At 33.4% G+C, this 16,635-nt stretch overlaps 1 protein-coding gene across 1 annotated transcript in view; it reads left to right on the plus strand.

Annotated features, from left to right (window-relative positions):
* The window catches only part of ARL4A (ARF like GTPase 4A), a 611,358-nt gene that overhangs the window by 582,008 nt on the left and 12,715 nt on the right, over positions 1–16,635 (plus strand). Inside the window, exon 5 of the transcript XR_012498892.1 lies at positions 1,695–1,788. The gene's annotated coding sequence lies outside the window, so the exon portion shown is untranslated. The remainder of the gene's footprint in view (positions 1–1,694; positions 1,789–16,635) is intronic.

Here is a 16,635-nt window from a genome sequence, read left to right on the forward strand (position 1 = left end):
GTACCTTAGGGTGCCAGGCTCACAGTGCTGACTAATCGTGCAATGTGTTTGCGATTGCAATAGCACTACTTAAACTCTGCCAGTGTGATCTTCCCAGTATTTCATATCAAACTAAAATTAAAACAGTAAATGTAGATATAATGAAATGATTATAACACATGTGGTTTTTACTGAGCATCATCTTTGAGGTGATTTTAATAAGCTGAACAATAAGAACAACTAGGAAGTTACATCAATGTATGTTTCTCATGAAAAAAACAAAACAGATGCCATTTGGAAGTAATGATTTTTCTCACTCAGATGCAGAATATTATGTTAATTTTAGAAGCCATTCATGAATATGCTCACTTTATATCTAATTAAGAAAAACATTCTCATAACACTATTTAAAATGAAAGTACAAAACAGTAAATAACTTTCAAGTGAGGAAATATACCTGTATATGTGCAAAAGTAAAAGTATATAAGTAAATAACCAGGAGTATAGACATAAATGTAGTTACAGAAATAAATAGGGACATAGATATATGTCCAGATATCCATTACTGAATCAACACATGACTTTAGAAATAGTATTAAGCTCCAAACTCAATCTCTTCTAACACTAGAGATTCTCAAAGGCCATGTGACTTTCCAACAGTATCTCCTTACTCTCTCTAAACCCTCTGTTTTCATTTCAATTGCACTCATCTATTCCCATATAGACAACACTCTCTGATATGGTTTGGGTATTCATTTTTTTTCTAGTATTGTTAAACTAATGATGGGTTACATACCAAGAACTGTGTCATTGCTCTTGAGTCTGTCTGAAAGCCCATTCAACCTTCATTTCCTTCTCCTTGAAGACTTTATACATGGTGCAGATTTTCTAAATGCCTAGACTTAGGTCCTGAAAATTAATGCATGGGTGTTTTCTCACTATGTAAGAAATATCATGTCTGAGAGAAAATCACTTTTTTATTTCTATTTCACTGAAGTGTTACAAGATCTAAATTTTAACCATAACATGCTTCAAGGTATTTTTTGTCATGTCCCAGTATTTATGTTGGTGGTCTGAGAAAACTCCACGGTATTTATTTTTAATATACCCAAGGACATATCCATGCTTATTCTCATTTAATAATCAAATAGTTTAACCAACAACACTGCTCATTTTCAATTATTCAAAGGAATAGGAGCAAGAAGGTTATAGAACAACAAATTAAAAAATAGTAAATGAATGCAATTATATATTTAACTTTGAACTCAAGTGTCGTTTTTTAGCAGACTTATTTTCACAATTAAGACTTGCTTAAGTTAAAATTAAGCCTAAGTCCTGTCCTGGATAGGAAAATGACATAATGGGGAACAACTAATGAAATATTGTCTGCATATACTTTCAAGCACCTTATTTTTCTGACTATGAGCGTCTGCGCGTATTAATCATACACTCATTCCAATTACATGTGTGTAAAGTCCACAAATAAAGATCCATAAGAGTTTGGTTGTGGATCAAGTGAGTACTGTGAGCATGTCTTTGACTCCCTTGATAGTTCATTCCACATGGAGTGAATTCTCCTTGCTTATAGTGCCAGGTCTTTCCTAATCTCCTTACTTCCATCTCTCCAAGGGAGGATGAGTAACTTAGTATGATTGGATAGTTTGGAAGGAGAAACCAGTATGATCAGCTTGCCCTTTCCCTTTGGCTCCTTGCAGGGAATGCATACATTCTACTCTACTCGTCGATGCCAACAGTCTTATGGGAGCCATCTCTGCCCCTGTGGTGGAAAGTCCATGCAGGAATGGCTAGGTAAGGCTTTCTAGTTCTGGGTTTTAGTATAAGGAATCTCTGTTGTCTGCAGAAATAACCTATCTCTCCCAAAGTCTTACTACCTCCACTTACCTGCCTTACATAATCTGTCTTATTTTGTCCAGTTAGTTCAGCACTTGTATATCAAGATGAAGGGTGATAATTTTTGAACTTCCAAATCCTAAGAGTTGAAATGTGTGCTTTTCTTTCTTCTTCTTTTTTTTTTTTTTAGGCAACTCTTTTGCATTTAGGACATGAATTTTAAAATTATTGACTCAAAAGACTGATTGAACTTTCTTTTATATTTATTTAAATACTGTTCTAAAGCTCAGGATCATTATATATTCTCTACAAATGTAACAGGTATGATGAATGAAAATGTTTAGGCCTTCCTCCTCTGACTTTGTTGTATTCTATTCTTTAGTCTTTCTCAGTTTTGCCAAACCCTATCATGAGCAAGATGGACTTAAGGGTTACATCAGCTTCAGTAAAATTTAGACAGTTTGCTTCTTAACTCTCGGCTCCTGACCTCCCTTTTCTTAGAGCATTTGCTTCAGAAAACTTGTAATTGCACATCCTTTCTCTGCCCCTTTGTGATATAAATCTTCTCACAGCCTCTTACCCATTTTACAACACAAAGATGTCTTTCCCAAAGACCTGGAATCCATCCCTTTGAAATGTAGTTATTGAAGGTGATAAGTTGAGTTCAGTCTCCCTTCCTTATTGCAACAATATTGAATATAGTCTTCTTTGCCTGTTTAACTGGTGCTGTGCAATTTTTCATTTCTAAGTGCCACAAGGAGTATTCAGCTCTCCAAAGAGGCTAACATGAGAATTGTAGTGGACATTAATAGGTCAATTTCCTGCAGGTTTGCAGAAGCCAACAAAATTGACATGACTAAAATCAAACTTTGCTAGAATGAAGATATTGTGAGATAACCGCCTTTCCAGTGTGAAACCTGTGTACCCTCTTGCAGGACTAGGCAAATCCAGGAGCTCTGTTAAAATCTGGTATTTAGGAGCAATTTGTTAAGCTGAGCTCATTTGATATAAGAGTTGAAAGATCCCATAGGAAATGTGAATGTTCTTTTGCTTAGGAGAAAAGTAACTCTCAGAATATAGAAGAAAAATTCAACAATAAACACTCAGCTATTTACACCTGAACATAGACCTCATTCATGTATATGAATGGTATTCCCTCCACAGGAATACCATTATACATCCATTTCTTTTGCCGTGTAACTGTGAAGGGAGCTACCACTTCATAGAGTACGCATCCCAGACTCTTGACTTTGGGCCTGGTCATATGACTTCTTTGTCCAATGGATTTAACCGATATAAAGCTAGTGGAAGCTTGAACTATGCTTGTGCAGTAAGGCTTGTTCTCTTTCACCTCCGCCACCACCATAAGTGGAGCACGCCTCAGGTAGACAGCTGGTATGAAGACAATGAGAAGCATACTGGAAAAGAGGCACTCAATCGTGCCATTAATCATCAATGAAAAGAACAGCTGCCCAGTTGAGATCAGTCTAGACCAGTAAAGCCCCAGCTGACATAAATATTAATGACAATTAATAAACCCTACAGATTTTGGGGTTGATAATTATGTACACTGATTCATCATGATAAGAATAACTTTAAAAAATTTACTTCAGAGATCGTTCTTATAATATCTAAAAGATCTTTCATTTGTTGTCCAAAAGATCCTTCATTTATTGTTCATTCTACAGCTGACATTAGTGGGATGGACCTCAATATTTTACACTGAAATGGAGATGTGTCATGTGGTTTACTCTTTTCAAGGTGATTATATAGAATGAATACACTAATTCTGGCCATGTAGTTTGAAAGAACATAAACAAAGATTTAGACACGAAGAATGAAACTACCAACAGTTTTTAATGACATATGAAAACAAGAAATGAACAGAATAGAGAAAGAGCACCAGCTGGGGATCAAGAAATCATGTTCCAGTGTTGATGTTGCTACAGAAGGGGGGCCCTGAGTGACTCACTTAACCTCTCTAGACCTCCATCAATTCCATCATCATTTTATATTTCAGCCCTAGAAAACTTTGGATGAAGGATTATTAGATATTTACTTACATTTTGTCCAAATGTGTTGAGTAAAAATATAAAAATATACATGTGTGTACATATATCGTACAAAATTACTCACATTTTTTCAAATATATTAAGCATAACTCTATATATAGACAGAGAGACAGCAATTGAGACAGATATACATACAAAGATATTGATGATTCTGCAAAGGGGGTTTTAACACAAATGTTACAGTAGACAAGAAGGGTAAAATTAGAGTTTATAGAACTTTTATTCTTTGTTCAATCAGTGGTTAGGTTTGTGACCTCTGGTACATCTTAATCTTACCTTAATCTCAGTTCACTCTTCTATAAAAATGACAATAATCAGAAATCCTCAGGCTATCTCATTCTCTGCCTTAAAAGTAACTGATGCAACATTTGTTTTTGTGTTTTGTAAATCAAAGGCAGTGAATTGGTGTTATTATTGTTCTTTTAATAATGGAAATGCAATATAGCTCAGATGTGAAGTACCATTGGCTTGTTTTCCTGTAATCATTTTTTTCTAAGCAATTCTATATTGAAGGGCAAAAAATGAATCCTGCAAGTAATAGTTTGTTAATACCGTATTTCCCTGATAATAAGAGCTACTCCAAAAATAAGCCCCAGTTAAGATCGTCAGCCAGACCGACACGTTTAGTATGTTATGACGATGTTCCAGAAGAAGATGACAAGACTGTATTTGAATAAACGTAGATTGTTGTACATGAAAAAATAAGATATCCCCTGAAAATACGCCCTGATGCGTCTTTTGGAGCAAAAGTTCATATAAGACTCGGTCTTCTTTTTGGGGAAACATGGTAAGGTTCTGCCCTTTTTACATATATCTATAAAGAATAATACTCACAGTGAAATTTATATATATACATATGTATGTATATATATAATATTGGACTTAAGTCTTTCATCATTGAAATTATAGCCACATTAAGTTAGGCTAGAAAAAAAAATCCAATCCAAAATAACCAACTAAAGACTCCACAAACAAGACTAATATGCATTATGAGATTTTTTTTTAACTCAATTTAATCAGAATTCTACAGATGCACTCTAAAACCCACATTATTTTCCAATCAGAGCTACTGGTTATAAATATTTGCAAATGATTTGATTAGAAATAATTCTCTGTTCTCTGTTCATGGAGAAGCTTATAATATAATTACTATCCAATGTTTAAAAGACCAATAAATTCCAGTTACAAGAAAGCATTCTTTCACTATGATGCTGCAGATAAATTTAGGTCTATTCTCTAATCTTGCATTTTCATTTTCTTTTTGAATTAAGAAATATTTAAAAGCTAAATTTTTAAAATTAATCTTTATTGAGTGCCATATGAATTTTTTTATTTGCAAATTTACAGGGAACATGTGGTTATGTAAACATTTTCTCTGAAAATACATTTCAACATAATCCTACGTGAGTTAAAAGACATTTAGATTGTCACATAAACCTGTGATACAACCACAGATTTCAGAGATAAACATGGATTCTTAGGTGGTTATTTTCACTATGACATATTTTATATACATAAGTGGACAAATTCAACTTGTTTCCAGGAATCTATTAAGAATTGTCCTGTGACATGTTGTAAAGTTTTAAACTAAGTTCACGGTGTGTTTAATGTTTGGAATGGAGGATACAGGAGATTAATTGTAGCACCAAACTTCGAATGGATATCTTTGAGAATTCTCGAATGGATATCTTTGAGAATTTACTCCTAACACTTATGATTTGTTAATCCTTTAACAAACCTGTTATTTTTTTAACTTTTATTTTGTATTCATTTCGTATTTTACAGTATTGCCTTGCTATGGGGACTTCTACAACTATCCATTTGAGTTGTATGATTTCTTTCTATATGACTGTCTTATGAGCCTTCACACAGTTTAAATAAAGGAAGAGAGATTGCTGCTTCTGCACCTTTTCTGTTTTTTTTCTTATAAAAGACAATCAGATTCCAACTATTTAAAAATTTGTTTGGTCTGAATTGAGGATTTACTAGATAGTTTAAATTTGTTTTCTAACTGTTTAATATCTCCTCAGAAAAAAGAAAGAAGGTGAACTTCAAGTCAATCGAATTTGATATGAAAATTATCTGAGGTATTTCTTGCCCAATGGTAACCCTGTCATTTTGACTGACTTGGGTGTCTCCCTCAATATATTTCTGAGTTCCTTCAAAATCTGCATGTTCAGCCAAAGAAATAACCTTTGGGAGAATAAATGACAAATATTTGATATATTTGTTTTCAATTACAGTTGCTATTCAATATTATTTTATGTTAATTTCAGGTATACAGCATAGTGGTTAAACATTTATATAATTTACAAAGTGATCTCCTCCCTGCCTGATTAGTCTGGTACCCACTTGGCACTGTACATAGTTATTATATATTATTGACTGTAGTCCCTAAGCTGAACTTTTCATTCCCTTGACTATTTTATACCTACAAATTGTACTTCTTAATCCCTTCACCTTTTCCACCCATCTCCGCAACTGCCCTCTCATCCTCCAGCCATCAGCTTGTTCTCTGGATCTGTGAGTCTGTTTCTGTTTTGTTTGATTTTTATTTTATTCTTTAGATTTCACATATACCTGAGATCATATGTATTTGCCCTTCTCTGACTTATTTCACTTAGCATACCTTCCAGGTCCATCCATGTTGTCACAAATGGTAAGATTTCATTCTTTTTTTTATGGCTGAGTATTATTCCATTGTATTATGCATCTTTTTTTTTTTTCCTTTATGCAATCATCTATCGATGGGCAGTTAGGTTGCTTTCATATTTTGGCTATTGTAAATAATGTTGCAATGAACATAGGGTGTATATGTCTTTTCAAATTAGTATTTTGGATTTCTTCAGATAAATACCCAGAAGTGAAAGTGCTGGGTTACAATGTAGCTCCATTTTTTCAATTTTTGAGGAACCTCAATACTGTTCCCCTTAGTGGCTGCACCAATTTGCAATTGCACCAACAGTGTGCGAGGGTTCCCTTTTCTCCACATTCATGCTGACACATCTTGGTTGATTTATTGATGATGGTCATTCTGATAGGTGGGAGGTGACATCTCACTGGGGTTTTAATTTGCACTTCTCTGATGATTAATGACATTGTGCATTTTTTCATAAGGAAAAAAAGACAAATTTTTTATCAAAGCTTTAGAATTAGTTGTCCTGTTCTACAAGTAAAAAAAAAAAATATGTGCATAAGGGCTGCTTGTATGATACATTCATGATGATTTTCGGTATAACAGATATCCTTATGGGATCATGGGACTGTTCAAAAGGAGTTCACATTAAAAGTTTGCCGTTAACACAATGCCTACTGCAAGTTGGTCTTCTTTGACCAACTCAAGCTTCAAATAGTTCTCTTGAAACAGCTATAATATTACATCCATGTGAGTTCTAAATATACATTTTTGTCATCAATCCAAAGTGAGAACAAAAGAAAGCCTCTCACTTGTGGGGGGATAGTAGACAAAGCATATAGCCTGAAAGGCAGATGAGAGAAAAATGGACATCAAGGAAGGAGAAAATAGATGCCTCAGTGTTTATTTATTTGTTTATTTTTCCCACCTCCTACCTCCATCTCCCTTCCCGCCCCCTATCTACTCCACACTCCTGGAGCCAATTTCTGGTTAGATAATAGGTGTTTAGAACTGTTCAGACATATCCAAGCCAGGAAATTCTTTTCTTCCCACATTTCAGACTCTGGAGGAAATAATTTTTTAGAACAGCAGCTTAAAGCAAAGCTTCATCTAAACCAAAATTAGGAAGTGGTGTGGGTAGCAGAGGGAGGCATTTTTGTATAATTTTACTGAGATACCCTTAGTTCTGGTGGGCGTGGACTAGACCTGGGTGAAGCTGAGTCTCGCTGAGGAGCCTAAGCGGGTAGTTTACATATGGCAAGGGGAGTAAGGTTAGGTAGTTTTCATGGGCTCCCGGAAGATGGCTAATTTGAAATATTTTTCAGGCTCTGAAGCATAGGGACTGTCTCTAGTTTTCTTGTGCCTGGCCTTGAGGCAATTGGGGAAATGTGTAGTGGCCTGGAGTGTGATAGTCATATAAGGGAAGTGGCTAGGGTGTGGATTTAATCAGCTGGTCATGCAGGGGAACTCTATCCAGGGCATCAAAATTGGGTCAAGACAGCATTTCAGAAAAACCTAAACAAGCTATATTACAAATGACTCCTTGATGTCTTGACATCAGTTTTGAGTTTAATTATTTAGAGTATTCACATGGCTCAAATAGTAGAGGAGAACTTCTAGAGAGTAGGGCATAAATTACCCCAAATAACATAGAAAAAACTTTTTTATTTTGAGAGTAAAAAAGAGGAAAACAAGTATAAAGAGTCCTTGTAGGCTGGACCCATAACCAAGTTCCTGGTTTATATGAGATAAGCCAAGAAAACAAACTTGAAATGTTGAGAGTCTCTACTAATATCATGGTAGAGTTGTAAAATGTGTGAAATGTAAGAGTGACATATCTTTTATGACAATATCTTGGTGCATCCTTTGGGTCAAGGTTGCAGATCCAGCACTTACATTGCTGCAGGGGTATGACTTGCAGATCAATAAAGGTTAGTGATTTTTTGTTTATAACCAAGGGGAAGGGGTGGTATTGTTGTCATGGGCAGAGACAAGGGAGGTAGTCATGGTGGAAGGTTGCATGAGGTGGGTAAAAGGTATTGGGGAGTGGGACATCCTGTCTCCAGGGGCCCAAGGGCTAGACCAATATGACACAGTTGCCTCCTAGGGAAAGCAATAATCTCCATAAATGTTTAGAATAGAACAAATAGTAGTACTCTTTACAAGGTTTCTTTTTAGTCATGGGAGTGTAGGGGTATTCCCATGCTTTGTCAGGGAGCAAGCAGCATACCAGAATCATGGGCCAAGCAAACATCAATCTCAGGAAACCTAATAGAATCCCTAAAATCAAAGGAAGAAAAGCCGTAAATGTCCACATTCAATTTGTCAGTGCCTTAGGAGAGAGAGCCCATATGCTTTGCTGAAGTGGTGGTGTCAGTGCTGAGGTAAAGTCATCTCTGATGCAGGGGATGAAGTCATCTCCAATGGCAAGGTCTTGAGCTGGAGCAATGTTATCTGGGATGTAGAACTGAGGTATCCTTTCTAAGTGGACATAAACTTGAGTTGATATGGGTTATGTTTGTGTGGCTCTCTGTTATTATAAAGTTTGTGGAATTTGAAGGCAACATTGGCCCTGGAAGCTTGCCTTAAAAATATATTTTAAGTCAAGGGGGCTTGTGCATACACAACTGATAAAAGTGTTGCCTACATCACTAATACTGCCATAATTGGACCGAAGTGCCAGAAGCCAAGAGGCACAATCAATGCCCTAATTTAGGGTTGAAAATCTAATAGCTCCCAAGAGTTCGATAATTTGCCTAGATGGGTGAGGAGAGGGATTTTTCTAGAAATATGGCCTGTTTTGGGTGCATGTTGTTAATAGAGTACTATGTTGTTAATATGACTATGGCTGAGCTTGGAGCTCTAGCAGTAGTCTGTAGACAGGTCCTTCATTTTAGCCAACTATCATGGGTTCTTTGCCTCAGTTGTTGGTTCAATTGGTGATAAGCTAGCCATTGAGGTCTTTGGGATCCCAGGCTTTCATTAGCCATACTCAATGGCAAACCTGTGTAAAATGTTACCAAATTGTAGTTTTAATAGCATTTCCCCAATGATTAATAAAGTTGAATATCTTTTTATAGGTTTATAGGTCAGTAGAGTTTCCTATTTTAACTGAATTCCTGTGTATCTCTTTTGTCCATTTTTCAATTTGGTTGTCTTTTTTAAAGTTTTATATAGGAATTATTTATATACTTTAAATATTAATCCTTTGGTTAAATGTGTTGCAAATATCTCCTCCTACTCTATGGCTTTTATTTTCACTCTTTTTATGATATCTTATAATACAATAAGTTTTTATTGTTATTCTTATTAGTTTTTTACAAAAATTCTTATCACCATAAAGGTTGTATTTTTTCTAACAATTTACAGGTCTAAATTTCATGTTTGGTTCTCTAATCTCGAATTAACTTTAGGCCATGACACAAATTGGAAATATTTTTATTATTTTTTCTTTATGGAGAGCCAATTGTCCTATACCATATATTGTAAAAATTATAGCTTTATTTTAGATCAGGATGTATGTGCCTGTGTGTGTGTGTGTGTGTGTGTGTATGCGTGCACGTGCACGTGTGCACGCGCACACGCATGTGCCTGTGTGTGTGTTTCCTGCACCCCTTATTCTCTTTCAATGATTTATTTTTCTATTTGTAAGTCAATACTACACTGTCTGGAGCCTTTTATTGAATATTGATAAGGCATAAAATATATAAGCTCTACTTGATTCTTCTTTAGTAAGGTCATTTTTTATTCTTTGCCCTTTGCTACTGAATATAATTTTTATAACCAACATGTCAAGTTCCATTTAAAAAATCTTTATTGGAATTTTTATTTCAATTGCATTGAATCTTAGTTCAATTATCTATTGAATATTGGCATAATAATCTATGGTTTACTCTAAAACTTAGACGTTTAAGACAACCATTTATTATAGCTCACAATTTTGTGGCTCAGGGATTTAAGGACTTACTTAGGTGATATTTTTGTTCCATATGGCTTTGACATATGGCCATTGGTGGTATTCAGCTTGTGTATGGGCTGTCAGGAGGGTCCAAAGTGGCTTCGCTTGTATGTCCTGTATCATGGTGGGGATGGCAGGAAGGCTGATTTAGCCATTGACAAAAGCACCTATGTGGAGTTTCTCCAAAAGAGGAGTTGAAGGAAAATAGAACTTTTTACATGGAAGATCAGCACATCCAGATAGAGAATTCTAAGAGAAGACCAATGGAAACTATGAATTTCTTGAAACCTATGCCCAGAAGCTGACCAAGTATCTCTCCCACCATACTTGATTAGTCAAAGAAGTCACAAAACTGACCTAGATTTAAAATAAAGAAACAGAGTTCTCACCTCTCCGTGAAAGCAGTGTCAAATAATGTCTTACCGTTTTTAATCTGTTACAAATCTAAAGATTGACAATTGGCATTTGTGACATTGAGTTGTCCTATCTGTGAAAATGACTGCAATGAACTGAATGTCTGTGTCCCTCCTAAGTTTTATATTGAATCCTAATTCCAGTGTGATGGTATTTAGAGGTAGAGCTTTTGGAAGGTAATTAGGTCATGAGAATGGATCCCTTATGATGGGATTAGTGCTCTTATAAAAAGAGGTCAGGGAGCTATGTCACTGTCTTCCTGGCATCTAAGAATATATAGCAAGAAGTAGGCTCTCTGCAGCTTAGAAGAGGGCTCTCACCAGAACTCCACCTTGCTGGTACCCTGGTCTCAGACATCTAGCTTCCAGAACTGTGAGAAACAAGTGTCTGTTATTTTTCAGCCACATAGTCTGGTCCTTCATTATAGCAGCCCAAGCTGACCAAGAAAATAACTTATCTCTGCATTTACTAGGTCTTTTTAAATTCTTAAACAAGGTTAAAAATTGTTCCTAAGGGCCTTTCACTTCTTAATTAGTTTTGTAGATTTGGTAACTTACAGATGTTTTACTATTTCATATATATATATATATATATATGTATATAGCAAAAAATTATACATAATATATAATATGTATATAATATATATACTACACATTATATAATATGTATATTATATATACATATATGTATATACACATATATATGTTTATATACATATATGTGTATATATATATGTGTGTGTGTGTATATATATATATATATATATATATATATATATATTACACCGGGGTGCCAAAAAATGTATACAGGTGACTTATATTCATCCTTTGTTATAGGTATACGTATATTGAGTATTACAATTTTAATATAGTTTTTCCTTTCTTAAAATGTGTATACTTTTTTTTGGCGTGCTGTCTTTCTCTGTACTATATATTATATATATATATATATATATATATATATATATATATATATATATATATATACTTTTTGTTGCTATATTGAAAGGCGATTAATTTTGCTCTTATAGCTGAACATTACAGTTCAGTTAAACTGTCATTGACTTTTTAGATTAAAATTTATTATTTTTCAGTAGACTTTTTGGTGTTATCTATTTAGACAATTATTTCTTCTACAAATAATGATAGGTTTATATTCTCCTTTCTTATACTTACTTAAAACTTTTATTTTATTTTCTTATTTTATTTAACTGATGGATAGTCTCTATAATGCTCAGTAAAAGAACTGTTAATAAGCATTCTTAAAAAAATTATGATTTTAAAGGGTATGCTCTAAACATTTCACCGTTGAATACATGATATTTTTTTTTAATTGACTGCTCTTTTCACATTAAGGATGTCATTTTATTTTTATATTCAAAAGGTTTTAGATAAATGAATGATTGTCAAATTGTATTGAGTAATTTTCTGCATTTTTTGGCCAAGTAATACAAAATTTCTCCTTTAGTTAGATGAATTACATTATTAGATTTTTCTAATGATGCAACATTTTTTATTTCTGGATTAAATTCAATTCAATAATTTAAACTTCATTTTTGAGTCATTAAAATATTCATATTGCAGATTGCTAATATTTTATTTAGTGTTTTTTGCATCTAATTTCATAATTATATAATTTTTTCATATTGTTCTCAATGTTTTTAATATTAAAGTTATATTAAGCTCATAAAATTAATTAGAGTGTATTGTTTGCTTGCTTTTGGAACACTTTGTATGAGATTTAACTATTGGTGCCTTGGATATTTTATAGATTCTGTCCACAAAATTATTAGAATTTAATATTTACTTTATGGGTAGATTTTAAATATTCAATTTCTCTACTAATTATAGGAAATTTTAAATATAGTATGTCTTCATGAGTCAGTTTTGATTTTTTTGCAATTTTTCTCTTTTAGCTAAATCTTTGTTCCTTTTAAACAATGGTATACAATTTATATTTATATCATCTGCTACTGATATGTATCTTTGAACCAAATGTCTCTACTTCCCTCCTCCCACCTCTTTTTTTTCCACTTTTCTTGACCAATTTTTATAGGTTATTGTAAACTTTACCAGTCATTTCAAATAATCTTTTGCTTGTGACTTCTCAATTATATCTTTATTTTTCATTTATTAATTTCTGCTCTTTATATTTTTTCCACCCACTTTCTTCAGATTTATGAGTAAAAATGCTAGGCGTGTGATTATATTCTCTGGCATAGAATATAATCAGTTTTTTATTAATGACCCATGTGGACTTAAATAAATTAATCTGTGTGTTTTGATTTTGAAGTACAATTTTCAAAACAGCAATTATCTCATCAAGGTTTTTCATTGTGGTCTTAAAATATTCTATATTCTTACTGAATGTGTGACTGCATGATCTGTCAGCTACAGAGTCTTGTCAAGGTCTCCCAGCATGTGAAAGAACAAGATAGGGAGCCCAAAGATTATTTTAACTTTCAAACATTCAGTCTCTTTGAATTCAGTCTGTGACTTCTGGAAGTAAAACTCTCTCAAAAAATTGTATTTGACACTTTTTCTATTTGATTGCAGTTAGCTCTGTGTGCCAATGGCTACATACACAGTTTTTTTTCAAAGTGTGTTTCCTTTTCAGACTTGATTACAGGAGCATTGAATATACTAGCATTCATGGAAGAGTTCTCTTTTTAATCTCTTGTTCCTAAGCCATATTTTGCAACTGAAAGAATTTAATAGAGACCAATATAATCCTTTCATAGATTTTAATGAAGTGTTTGACAAGCTTATCATTGGTAATCTTTTTATAGGGCTGTGTCTTAATCAACCTTTGTGCTGAAAGCAGTTTTCAGTTTGGAAATGAGAAATAGTTACATTATTGTTCCAGAATTTCTGCATTGCCTTTTTTCCTTTCATCTATATTTTCAAATCAACCCATTCTTTTTGTATTAATCTCTTTCTCTTGTTATCTGGTCAAATGCAGACAACAGCAACCAAAGCATGCCTGTGTCATGCTGTTTCTCAATTCTTTCCCTAAAGCCAAAGTTAAAATGATCTGTTTTCTATCTCCATTATTCCAGGAGGCACTTTAACAAATGTTTTTCCCTCAGCTCCAATAACTATTTTTTCACCTCTTGCCACCTAGCCCTGAACATTTGTTATAATAGCATCTGTATTAGTTAACTTCAGGTGGCATAACAAAATACCACAGACAGTGTGGCTTAAGCAACAGAAATAGATGTTCTCACAGCTCTGGAGTCTGGAAGTCCATGACTGAGGTTCTGACAAACTCTGTTTATTGTGAGGCCTCTCTTCCTGGAATTATATGGCTATCTTCTGAAAGTTTTCTTGCATGGCCTTTCCTCAGTACACATAAGGAAAGAGAGAGAGAGAAAGAAAGCTCTGTAGTGTCTTCTACTCCTTTTATAAGGTTATAAGGACATCAATGCCATCGGATTAGGGACTCACCCTTATGACTTCATTTAACCCTATTTACCTCCCCAAAGCCTCGTATCCAAACAACATCACCTTAGAGGTTAGGGCTTCAACATACAAAGGGGGTCGGGTGTCAGGGGAGAGGTGCACATTTCAGTACATAATATTGTCCCACTTTTAAATGTCAAGTTTTATATCAGTGATATCTATAGTTTATGTAATAATAACAATCCCCAAATCTCAGTTGCGACAACAAAGCCTTATTTCTCATTCATGTTATTTGCTGACTACCACAGAACTGTGGCCCTGCTATAAGGATCTGTTCTATGTATCATTTTTATATTAGAGTCCAGCCTAAAAGAGTAAATTTTATGCCAGAGGGGAAAGGCAATGGTAGTATAACATCGTTGATCTTAACTTTGGCTCAGATACCATGTACTGTCACATCCATTTATATTCAATGGGGCTAAGTGAGGTAAGTTAATTAGCATGATATCAGGTCTGTGAGAAATATACATATAACCTTAGTATATCCTTATATTGACTGATTTTTTGTTGTTGTTGTTGTATTTTAGGTAGAGTTTAGTTCACTTACATTGATTATGATGCTTGTATATTTGGATTAATTTTGGGCATTCTAGTATCTGCTATTTGTCCTAATATATTTTAATAGCATATTTTTAAAATGTTTTTAAGCTGAATATTTTCCCAATTCTATTTCTTTCATTGTATTTTTTTCTAATAGTGCATTTTTATTCTATCAGTACCTTTACTGAAAATGTTAACATGAATATTTATATCTATTTATTAATAAATATTATACCTATTGTGATATAATCTAACAACCTTAGAATGCATTGATTCTGCTTACTTCCCTCCCAAATATAATGATTTTTTTTGTACAGGATTTTAGTTTGATCTTGATTTTCTTATTATAAAAATATTACTAAATATTGTTGTTCTTGTGTAAAACAGTCAAAGTTTATTTAGATTTACTATCAAGCTTGTAATTATTTTGTTAACATTTATTTTGCATCTCAGAACATTCTTTGGGTTCATTTTCCAGCTCCCTGAAATACAACTTTTAGAAGCTCTTTAGTTGATCTGTTGGCAGTATATCCTTTCAATTTCATCGTTCTGAATAATCTTGATTTTTTTGACATCATTCAAGAAAAATTATTTTATATTGTTTGTCTTATACCTTTGTTGCTTTCAGTTTTATATCTCACATATCAGCGAAGTCATGATTTTTTGACTTTTTCTGTCTGAATTATTTCACTAAGCATAATAATCTCAAGATCCATTCATATTGTCACAAGTGGCACTATTTTATCTTTTCTTATAGGAGAGTAGTATTCCATTGTGTATATATACCACATTTTCTTTATCCAATCATCTATCAAAGGTATTACAGAATTGTACACTTGAAACCTATGTAATTTTACTAAGCGTTGTCACCCCAATAAATTTTAATTAAAAAATATATTTTACAGACTCTAGAATTCTTCAATGACAGTTATCTTTCTCTTAGTTTTTGATATTCTGAAATGTACAGTTGTTGCTAAAATGCTTCTTAGTCAATTTTCCATTCCTCTTAGAAAAGCTACCTTAACTTCATATTTCTTTCAAGATTTTTGTCACTGGATTCTAGAAGTTTCATTATAATATATCTAAGTGTGGGTTTCTTTTTAAAATTATGTATGGGTTTTATAGGTTTTCATCAATTCCTGATTTGATACCATTCACCAATTCTGGAAAATTTTCAGCCATAGTTTCTTCCAGTATGGCTTACCTCCATTCTCTCAATAATCTCTTTCAAAACCCTGTTTAGACATACAAGTATGTAATACCTTTTAAATCTATTCTCTATTTATATAACCTTCCCCTCCATATTAACTATTTGTTTACCTTTCTTACTACTTTATGAGCATTTCTTTATGTGTGTCTTTCAGATCACTATTTAAGTCTTCGGCTGTTTCTAACATGCTACATGGCTATCCTTTTGCTTTTAAATCCATTTGTTAAAGTTCTCATTATTGGCAGGTTTCATTGGTTATTTTTCTAATCCCCCCAGCCAATGTGATATTAAACTGATAGTTTCCGAATTCAATTCTTTGTTTGAAATGTATTAAAAAAATGAGACAATAACTTCAATTATTCAATATTTTTCCTAGGGTAGAAAGATAGCCAAAATAATAAAATAGTCAAGGAAATAACAAGTAAAGCCCTCCAGAACTGAAATTAATTAGTTAAATTAAAGGTGAATTAAAAGTTTCAGAGATATATTTTTCAATTTTAATCATATTTAATTCT

The sequence above is a fragment of the Rhinolophus sinicus genome, linkage group LG09 (genome assembly GCF_036562045.2).
Source record: "Rhinolophus sinicus isolate RSC01 linkage group LG09, ASM3656204v1, whole genome shotgun sequence".
Taxonomy (NCBI): Eukaryota; Metazoa; Chordata; class Mammalia; order Chiroptera; family Rhinolophidae; genus Rhinolophus; species Rhinolophus sinicus.